Raw genomic sequence first — 5459 nt, forward strand, 5'->3', positions numbered from 1 at the left:
TTTAAATACTCATATTCAAAATCATTCATTTGAAAGGAGCTATAATGAAACTGCTGGACGATCTCCTAGGCCATTGTTTCAGAGTAAGTAAATATGGCTCTCACCCCTTCCCCTTAATCCAGGCAGAGCTTTCCTTGCCCGTCTTGTTTGAGAGGGGGAATGAGGAAGGGAGACTGGTCTGCAGCCAAGCTTTCTAACTGGTCTTTCCTCCTTCTTCCCTCTTTCCCTCTCCTTTTCTCTTCCTCTTCATGGGGACTGAGATTTTTACTAGGGCCTTTAGCACCAGGATGGGAATGGATGGGGCAGGGACACCTCTGGGGATGAGCTTTCACCCCACAGGCCTGGGAGTTTGGTTACGTACCAGAGGGGGGTGTGCAAATAAAAAAATTCACTAAGTGTGCTGAGAGTCGGGTTTCTCTATCAGTGAAGGGAAATACGAAATACAGAAAGGGGAAAGGAGAGGATGAGAGTGACTCTGAGGTGGACTGGAATGAGAGGTATCAATGTGAATGCGTGGGTTTTACTGTACGTAGAGAGACGGAATGCACGCACACACGTGGACAGATACACAGATATGTGTGCGTGCATGCAGATCGTTCCCAGCTCTGTCTTGTTTGAAGGCTTAGCAACAATAACACCCCAGTCCCAACGGGCACACCAAGACCCAGAACTTAGTTTTTAGTACGATTTTCAGTAAAAGGAATAAAGTCTCCTTGGAGAAATGGTTGAGTCCAAGGCTGGGGCAGGGAAAATACAAGGAGAGCCTACAATATCCTACACCAGAAAATAAGGAAGTAGGTTGCACAGAAGAGCCATGTTGAATGGATTTAGACGTCAGAATGGATTTTGAACCCCTGAATCAAATAGGAATCCATATGTATATTTCCCCACTGATATACGTACATACATACATACATAAACAAATTCATGGAGAGAAGAGAAAGCTCTGCCCTACAATAGGAGTCTCAAAATATTACTTCTTAACTCATAAGTACAAAACACATACCAATTAACTTTACAGTGGAGGAGGCTGGCAGGCGCCACCTTAGCCAAATGACAAAAGTTAACATCACCAGATGCGAAAACAGTTTACATCACATTCTTCCTGATACAATGGAGAATACAAACGGCATCACTTTTGAGGTATTCCTGCACCCAAAAATGCATAAATCAGGAGGAAACATCACAGAAACAGACTGGTACTCTTCAACAATGTCAAGGTCATGAAAGACAGGACAGCACTAAGGAACTGCTTCAGACTAAAGGAAACAGGACAACTAAATGCAACAGGTGACCCTGGATGGGATCCTGGATCTATAAAAAACATCACTGGGCCAGACAAGTTGGCTCAGGCCTGTAATCCCAGCACTTTCGGAGGCTAAGGTGGAATGATTGCTCGAGCCCGGGGGGGGGGGGGGGGGGGGAGATTATTGGGGTAAAAAAGGGCATTTTGAAAGAGGTGAAAGAGGTGTGTGGATTAGATAATAATATTGGATAAATGTTAATTTCCTCATTTTGATGTAGAAGAATGCTTTTAAGAAAATGCACACTTACATATTAAGGGGTAAAGGATTATGATGTTTATACCTTATTTTCAAATGGTTCATTAAGACATATAGTAATATAAACAAAAGAGAGAGAATGACAAAGAAATGCAGTGGTGTCTGATAAATGTTTAATAACTGGCTTTCTAGGCTGGGCGCAGTGGCTCACGCCTGCAATCCCAGCACTTTGGGAGGCCGAGGCGGTGGATCACAAGGTCAGGAGATCAAGACCATCCTGGCTAACACGGTGAAACCCCGTCTCTACAAAAAACATAAAAAATTAGCCGGGTGCGGTGGCGGGCGCCTGTAGTCCCAGCTACTAGGGAGGCTGAGGCAGGAGAATGGCGTGAACCTGGGAGGCGGAGCTTGCAGTGAGCCGAGATCGCGCCACTGCACTCCAGCCTGGGCAACAGAGTGAGACTCCATCTCAAAAAAAAAACACAAAAAAAACCTGGCTTTCTGAAAAAAAAATATTGAGCCAATTTCCCTGGTGCAAGTCCTCCCACCATGGTTGATTTCAAGCTAAAGATGTGACACCACTGAGGGCAGACTGGGAAGTGCCTTAGCTCTCGCTGCTGTTAACAAAATACCACACATGGAGGAAGTGCCTTAGTCAGCTCTCGCTGCTGTTAACAAAATACCACACATGGAGGAAGTGCCTTAGTCAGCTCTCGCTGCTGTAACAAGATGCCACACACGGGGGAAGTGCCTTAGTCAGCTCTCGCTGCTGTAACAAGATGCCACACACGGGGGAAGTGCCTTAGTCAGCTCTCGCTGCTGTAACAAAATACCATACACGGAGTGGCTTGTAAACAACAGAGATTTATTTCTCACAGTTTTGGAGGCTGCAAGTCCAGGATCAGGGTACCAGCACGGTCAGGGTTGGCAAGGGTTCTCTTCTGGGTTGCAAACTGCTGACTTTGCTTTGTATCCTCACATGGCAGACATCAAGAGAGTTCTCCAGGGTCCGTTTATATTTTTGTCTTTTAAATTGAGACAGGGTCTTGCTATGTTGCCCTGGCTGGTCTGGAACTCCTGGCCTCAAGTGACCCACCTACCTCAGCCTCCCAAACTGCTGCGATTACAGGCATAAGCTACCTCACCCAGCCCCTACAAGGGTCTGTTTCTGGTTTTTGTTTTTTGTTTTTGAGACAGTCTCACTCTGTCGCCAGGCTGGAGTGCAGTGGCGCGATCTCAGCTCACAGCAACCTCCACCTCCTGGGTTCAAGCGATTCTCCTGCCTCAGCTTCCAGAGTAGCTGGGACTGCAGGCATGCACCACCACACCCAGCTAATTTTTGTATTTTTAGTAGAGACAGGGTTTCACCATGTTGGCCAGGGTGGTCTCGATCTCTTGACCTCATGATCTGTCCTCCTCGGCCTCCCAAAGGACTGGCATTAAAGGCGTGAGCCACCCAGCCTCTAACAGGTCTGTTTTTACAAGTGCATTAATCCCATCATAAGGGCTCCACCCTCATGACCTAAGCACCTCCCAAAAGTCCCACCTCCTACTACATTGCATGGGGTGTTACGATTTCAACATGTGAGTTGGGCATGGTGGAGACAGACACATTCAGACCATAGCAGGAAGAGACACCCATGATCAGCTCTCATGAGATGCCAGCTCCAGACACCATTGTTTGTGCAATTCTAGAGGGAGATTGTAATTTGTTTCTCCATCAAGCCAGATAAGTGCATTTTAAGCTTATGAAAATATTCTCGGTCACCTGTTGGGAGAAAGCTATTCCCCTTATTAACACATGATATTCAGAAAACGGAAATTTTATTTTCTAGAGTCATTTGCATTAGTGTGAAAATATTTAGGGTTCTTACTCATGAATGTTTTTGTGATAACATTAAAAATATGTTTCCTCTCCATCTGTAGCTATTATTCCTTTAAGACTGTATTTATGTGATAAATAAGAAAAGCAAACATACAGCTAATATAAAAAACAACACTAAACTGTGTTTAAATAATCAGTGGACACCATCAGCCCGCTTTAAATGATGGGCAGGCTGTTTTCCAGTGCAGGAGGGCTGTAGGCAGCCAGGGTCCCCAGCTGGAATGGCATTAAGTTCAAACCCCTCTCTCACAAGGGCTGACAGCGGCACACAACCATGTGCTTCAACCAGCCAGCCAAAGATCCCATCACCCCGACCCCCGTTCCTGGGCCCATCCAGCCCATAGTAAGGGGTCTCGTGGTAAGGCATCACACCAAAGTAGGCAGGGTCTGCAGCTTGGAGGAGCTAAGGGTAGCTGGCATTCACAAGAAGCTGGGCCAAACCATTGGCATCTCTGTGGAGCCAAGATGACCGGACAAGTCCACTGAGTCCCGCAGGCCAATGCACGGCAGCTAAAGGTGCATGGGACCAAACTCATCCTCTCCCCAGGAAGCCCTTGGCCCCCAAGAAGAGAGACAGTTCAGCAGAAGAACTGAAATTGGCCACCAGGTTGACAGGACCCGTTATGCCCATCAGGAATGTCTACAGGAAGGAGAAAGCCTAAATCGTCACTGAGGAGGAGAACTTCAAAGCCTTTGCTAGTCTCCACATGGCCTGTGCCAACACCTGGCTGTTTGGCATATGGAGAGCTGATGCAAGCTGCAGAACAGGATGTCGAAAAGAGAAAATAAATACCCTCCGGGGATTTAAAAAAAAAAAGGGAGGGGGAGTCCAATACCCAACCTTAAACTCAGACCTGAGACATTCAGGTATACATTTTGTGAACCATGAAGGCCCCAGGAGAGGCTGCCCAGAAGGCTGGAGCATGCAGAGTAAAAACCCACATTTCCCTACTGCAAGCGGCCTCATGCAAGTGTATACAAATAGCACATGGTGGATGTCCTTCCCCCTACCGTTCACATTTTCCATGCAGCTAACCCTCAAAACTACGAAAAGGGTGAATGCAGCACTTTTGTGTGTATCTCTGTCCAGTGTACAGAATACACCAGTGCTGAACCTGGTTGGGAGGCTTCTGCTGCTTGAGCGTGCCTGAGGATGGGAAGCTCATTGGTGGAAGTGTTATGGGATCTCTGGGGTGCTGATTTTGCTGGTGTAGCTCCTGGAAACCTCTGTGGCTGTGGCACTTTGCCCAAGTTCTTGTTCTTTTCCTGTATCATATGCAGACAAGTGAGGGGTGAAGAAGAGTTTTATTTAGTGCTTGAACAGCTCAGAGGAGTGGGTAGCTCCTCACTGTAGGCTGGTTGCCCACGGAGTGTTCAGTCCTAGGCAGAAAGGAGGCCCTGGAGAGGGTAGCTCCTCTCCACAGGCAAGTCATTTGGATGACTCTGCAGGTCTCTGAATCTCTGACAGCAGAGAAAACACCTCCTCTCTGCCAGCAGGTCTCCGAAGCTCTCAGTGGAGAGAATACTAGTCTCTCTCCAGCTGGTCGTCTGTACAGTAGTCTCTCTTCCTTCTTTGTTCTCTGGTTGTTCTCTGGCCTGCTCTGGCTGGTCTCGGGACTTTTATAGACCTTAGGGGGGAGGAAGTGCATGCCGATTGGTCCATGGGTGGCCATGGGCGGGTCCAGAAGAGGCACCACAAGTCCCCACTCAGGTCCGCAGGACTGGCAGCCCAGACTTCAAGGCCCTCCCTGGCCTGAAAGTGGGACCTTTCCACGAAAAGATATGTAACATTTTCAATTTTCTATGTCATCTGTAAATTGTTACAACAAATCCAGGTAGACTGAAGTATATGGAGACTGCATAGTGTGAATTCTAAAGTTAAGAAAAAAACAATAAAATAAAATGCCAAAAGACGAAGATTTATACTGAAAAAATCAATAGAGGTGATAAAATAAAATACCAAACAATTTTGATTAGTCCAATAGGATGCAAATAAGAGGAACTGTGTTTTTTGAAAAGGGTACAGATACGTAGAAAACAAAAAGCAAATGTTAAGATTTAAATCTTACCAG

The 5459-nt window shown here is 46.6% G+C and overlaps 1 pseudogene; it reads left to right on the forward strand.

The window, feature by feature from the left end:
• Nucleotides 1–3661: 3661 nt before the first annotated feature.
• LOC101132547 (large ribosomal subunit protein eL13-like) lies at nt 3662–4176 on the forward strand (annotated as a pseudogene).
• Nucleotides 4177–5459: the final 1283 nt, after the last annotated feature.

The sequence above is a fragment of the Gorilla gorilla genome, chromosome 4 (genome assembly GCF_029281585.2).
Source record: "Gorilla gorilla gorilla isolate KB3781 chromosome 4, NHGRI_mGorGor1-v2.1_pri, whole genome shotgun sequence".
Taxonomy (NCBI): Eukaryota; Metazoa; Chordata; class Mammalia; order Primates; family Hominidae; genus Gorilla; species Gorilla gorilla.